This window comes from Thermobia domestica, chromosome 10 (assembly GCF_964235325.1).
Source record: "Thermobia domestica chromosome 10, izTheDome1.hap1.1, whole genome shotgun sequence".
NCBI classification, from domain to species: domain Eukaryota; kingdom Metazoa; phylum Arthropoda; class Insecta; order Zygentoma; family Lepismatidae; genus Thermobia; species Thermobia domestica.
In genome coordinates, this window is record NC_137463.1 from 221,999,548 (window position 1) to 222,005,462 (window position 5,915).

Sequence of the window (5,915 nt, forward strand, 5' to 3'; positions counted from 1 at the left end):
GATTGTCGCATATCTATAACTGTTTTCTTGTAAGACTAGAATTTGATATGGATTTTCCAGGGTGCTTTTGATACTGATCCTACGTGAATAATCGGGAAATGTATATTTGTAGTAAATTTTATGGGAAAAGAATTATAAATACGAAAATTATGATGAGTAAAATAAAATGTTGCTAAATGGACAAGAAAATGTTATTTTCGTTTTATTGTTCTTATTTACTGCTCTTTTGACATGAAATTCGCCACATACATGTCTTTGATGATTATACACATACTAACATTATAAGAAATATCGGGCGAATTCGTTATCAAATTATATTACTACAACAACATATTAATAGACGTGCGACAATAATTTTGGACATGAGTGTACATAGAGTCATTTTTGAAAGTAAGTCAAAATTACCGTGTTCGTTGCTTAACAATTCTACATGTCTCATTTATGGACTGTAAGTTAATGGAAGTCTAATCACACTCGGAGTTTAGTTAAGAAGCATACACGGAAGCTAAATAGAATCTTGCTACATGTATATTTACGACATTTTTATTATTAAATAATATTAAGATTGTACGACTGTTGATTCAAAGAAGATACTAAAGTGTACTATTCACAAATTTAGAATTAATCTTAATTAAGAAACAAGGGGTACTTTTTTAAATCTTGAATGTATAGTAATTTGTTTGTTTGTTTCAAAATTCTGGTATTTCTGCAGATACGAACTTATTTATGTTTAGAATAGCTCATTCAAGGCAAATTAGAATCCCGATATCAAAAGCAATCTTTAAAATCAATTACTATCAAATAACTCTATCCGCCTTGTGCAGAGTCGTTTTGTCGTATGTTTAGCGTCATACTAAAGGCCTGACTACTGTAGGAAACATATGTTAGTCGAACTCTTTAGTATGATATTAATCACTCATCAGAACGACTCTGCTTAAGGCCCTATATTTTTTAAAGTGTTGAATAAAAATTCACTAATAGTTAGTTCTAAACGCTAACTAGGATTTCCAAAGTAACTCGTTAGTTGCATAACAAAATTACAGTCAATAAAGCGTCCTTGCTTCCGCGATATGAATTTGGAAGAAATGAGTTGCTGATGATATGAGTTGCTATTGGCGAAATAATCTCTGTGGTTTACTCTGGGTTTTAACGTTTATTTTATAGCGCTTATGCCATTGTTTTCTTCGCCATCATTCTTCTGGGTATATCAGTTGTCTCTTTTACATTAGGGGTATTAGTGGTATGGGATATTAAGATAAAGGTTTTATTGCGCAGCAATGCTCATTAAATGGGTTTCAGTTCCAATAGATGAGCAAACATCGTGTGCGTGGGTTTTCTTGGGGTTCTCCCGTTTCCTCTCACTTTCATCATTCTACCATTTCATTCATTTCTCATCATAACCGTCTGCTTTAGCCTAATCGGCATAACCATCGGACGTAAAACTCAAATATTTCATTTTCATTTCAAAACCAACTTAGTAATCATTTTTGGTTTAATATTTCCCAATTGAGACTTTTATTTTGAATGTTAATTAAGAAATAACTATAATTTGATAAGGCTTGTATTTTAAAAAAAAAGGCTTTTTCTAATTATCTTATTTTTTCAGATGCAGAACAGAATCAGGAATTCTTATTCATCTCAAGATGTCGGGCATCAAATAGCAGCAAGATATACACAATTGCGAATAATAACCACGTTTGGGTTAGTGGCTGTCGCGATACAAATTTTTGGAGCTGCAATCAAAATATTTCGTCCAGATATCGTAGATAGTGATCACAGAATTCAGGACTGTACGTCTGTAGCTGAAGAGTATGACTTTATTATAATAGGTGCTGGTGCTGCTGGTTGTGTGATGGCGAACAGATTAAGTGAAGTGTCCGAATGGAATGTTCTACTTTTAGAAGCTGGAGGAGATGAAACGGTTCTCACAGATTGTCCTTTGTTTTTTGGCTTTCATCCACGAGGACCGTTAGATTGGGGCTTCAAGTCAGAACCACAAACCAATGCTTCCCTTGTTTTGGAAGAAAGACGAAATTTATTTGTGAGGGGAAAGGTTCTGGGAGGCAGTACTACCATTAACGGTATGTTGTACGTTCGAGGAAATAAACAGGATTATAACCATTGGAAATCATTAGGAAATCCAGGTTGGGGGTACGAAGACGTATTACCATATTTCAAAAAATCTGAAGACATGCGAATTCCTGAACACCAAAATTCAACTTTCCATAGTAAAGGTGGATACCTGACAATTGAAGATTTCTGCTTCCATGCGCCAATAGCTTCAATGTTTATTGAAGCTGGCAAACAATTGGGATATGAAGCAATTGATGTAAATGGTGAAAAACATATTGGATTTACAATCCCACAAGCGACAGCGCGTGATTGTGTACGTTGTAGTGCTGCAAAAGCTTTTCTGCGACCAATAAAAAACAGAAATAATCTCGATGTTTGTATGAACGCATTTGTAGAGCGTATTATCATTAACGAAACTACGAAAAGAGTTCAAGGCGTTGTCTACGTCAAAAACAACAACAAACATATAGTAAATGCAAGAAAAGAAGTTATATTATCTGCTGGTGCTATACAATCGCCAATGCTGCTAATGCTGTCTGGTATAGGTCCTAAGGAACACCTTAAGGAACTCGGCATTGAAGTTATACAAGATCTTAAAGTAGGGGAAAATTTAATGGATCACGTTGCAGTAGGAGGAATGACATTTCTCATAGATAAGCCTGTTGGTTTTGTGCTTCCTAGAACATTTGTTGATCCAAGGACGGTATTTGGCTTTCTGTTTAAGAATGAAGGCCCTATTTTGCAACGTCCCGAAGCTGAAGCATTAGGCTTTATAACAACCAAATATGCAAATGACTCTACACGTCCAGATATTGAGCTGATTCTCGGGTCATTTTGTGAAGGTTCTGATGGAGGTGTTTTTAGTAAAAGAATTTTCGGATTTACAGATGAGTTTTATGCAAGTGTTTTCGAACCAATACTATACAGAGACTGTTTCATAGCTATAGTTATTCTCTTGCAACCGGAAAGCAGAGGTTTTATTCGATTAAGAAGTACAAATCCTTATGACAATCCTATAATTCAACCGAATTATCTCACGAAGGAAATTGATGTTAAAAGACTCGTAGAAGGAACTAAGTTTACACTTAAACTGAGTCAAACAGACGCGTTAGGAAAATTAGGAGCAAGGATAAACCCAAATAAGTATCCTGCTTGTAAGCATTTAGAGTTCTTATCTAATGACTATCTTGAGTGTTGTATACGACAATATACTAGTACTTTCTGGCATTATGCAGGAACATGTAAAATGGGTCCATCTTCCGATCCTAACGCTGTGGTGGATAAAGACTTAAAGGTGTATGGAGTAAATGGATTGAGAGTGGTTGATGCTTCTATTATGCCAGTTATTGTAACTGGTCATACTACCGCTCCAACAATAATGATCGCCGAGAAGATATCTGATGCAATCAAATTGGAGAATGGCGTTATAGCATAGAAAGAGAGAATTATTATCATAAATGAAGTTTCAATCTTTTCGAATCGCATCGGTCTCCCATCCTCAAATGAGTGCATTTAAATGGCTTAAGGATACAATTTTCAAAACTTAAAATTTTCTTTTTATAAAAACATTGACAACTTACGAGAAAGTAGGACACATTACGTGAGACGACGAAGATCAGTGTATACAGTTACATTAATCTTCGTAAGAAGAATATATATCGCCTTTACGATAATGATCAATATGTCAACTGATTTTAAAAAGTAAGTACTTCATATTTATTATAAAGTAAGTAAGTATCTTTAGCTATAACAAACTCAGTACCAATAGAAGAGCAGTATTTTCCATGGACTTATAGAACTTTAATCGTATGTTTTACCAGATTTTTGCAGAGAATATTCATGGAGAATAAAAAATTATCAAACGCTAATGTTTACTTGAATTTCTGTCAAAATGTGGTAGACACATACAGCTTTTGTAGTCTTGGCTATTAATAAGTAACATTAAATAATTAATAAGAACATTATCAGAGAAATCTCAAATACAAGAATCTATAGTTCGAGTGTCTTTGATGCGTATAATTCTGGGTTTAGTTCTAGGTTTTGCCGTAGAGTGCCTATTTGAATTAGGAAGTAGTGAAATGTAGTAAAGAAAGACAGAAGTAGAAATGCATTTTCTCACCATGAGATCTGCCATTTGTATTGATTGATATACAAGTCACGTACTTTTTATTGTCCAGTTGAATGTATGTTACTAGTGAGATCTATAACTATATGTTACAGATCATAAATTAATAGGTGATTTAATTGAGAAACAAAATAGCATAGAATGTAAGGTTTTAAATTTAATTTTACATCTATTATTTTCCGAATGTTTTCATGAAACAGGCTTTTTGACTCTATAGAATATGCACAGAAAGTAAAATGAATTTTACACTACCTGCCCATTGGATCGATATTGTATTTTACCTGTATGATATGCGTTGACCAGACAGACTTACATAGAATTGTTGTACCCGATAAATGCGTTCGACTCTACAGAATCATTTGGTCCAATAGACTCACTTTACCTGTGAGACCTGAGACCTGTTAGGATCATTCAACTGGATAGACCTGGTCATAGAATTTAACCAGTAAACTTAGTTAATACTTCAGATAACCATAAGTATAAGCTATTCGTCCAAACTAATTTTGTCCTTAATGATGATACTTGTTGAGTCAGAACAGTTGGTTATGATTTTAAACAGACATTTATTATGCAAAAATATGCGTTTCTTCGTAACTGTGGGTTGTTTAGCATTTGGTTGCAACAATATGTACAGTGCTAATTCAAAATGTTTGCCAGTTACTGTATTTCTAGTAACACTTTAGTAATGTTCAATGTGTAATCTGCACCACCGTAATGTGCTCAAATTTTCAACCAATTTCCCACCGAATTCGGGATCGCGTGCATCAAAGATGCTTGCGCTAGTCACTACACAATAGGGAAGCTTATAATAGATAGCGAAAAGATTTTTTTTTACAGATACACATTTAATCATCTCCCTTATTTCTCTATTAAATCAAAAGAGTAAAAATCTACTACTATTTTCAGGTTCAATATTAATCTTTATCTAGCAATACCTAGAAGAGATAGTGAGAGATTCTTTTTTGATATGGATTCAGCAGCCCAAGGATAAGTTTAATCTCTATTCAAACCGGAGGTTGTGGTAGATTATGATTTCCAGTTTAAAGACTGATAGTAGTAGTAAAAAAGAACCTGAACATACAGTTGGAAGCATTTATATATATATACATATTCAGTCCTGAAAGGATAGGTTCTTTCTCCGAATTTATTATTTTATTTAATCTGAAATGATAGAAATTAACTACTACTTTCTGTTCTAATATAAACCCCTGCAGAGCAAAAATGGTAATAAAAGGTGGAAATAGTTCTTTCATATAGATTCAGAATTCGAATAATTGATTTTATCTCAGCTATCCTTCTACAGCAACAAGAAGTAGTAAAATGTAATACAATGGCAAGTTTTAATAATAGTTCCATATATTAACACTTTTAAGAGATAGTGATAATTTATATTTGATATTTAATCAGCGTCTGAAGAAAACGTCTTGGTTAATCCCTTTTCCATAATCAGAAATTACAGATTTACTGCCTCCTGCTTCAGCATTGAACTCTCATAAGTATGTGATTTTGTCCACGGTTTAATCCCCGCTTGCGGCAAATTGACTTTGAGGAGGACAGATACTGTATTTGTGGGTTTCAGCGGTTTTCTAGTTTTTTCTTACTTTCTTATCCAAAGCATTCCGTTTATTATCATCATCGCCATTTCTGTTACCCTCGAGTATAATTATGGAACATAAAACTCGAAGCTAACTAAATAAATAAATAGAAAAGTTGCACA

General features: G+C 33.7%; 1 pseudogene; it reads left to right on the top strand.

The window, feature by feature from the left end:
• The first annotated feature begins 1,606 nt into the window (after window positions 1-1,606).
• On the top strand, window positions 1,607-3,508 carry LOC145661795 (glucose dehydrogenase [FAD, quinone] pseudogene; annotated as a pseudogene).
• Window positions 3,509-5,915: the final 2,407 nt, after the last annotated feature.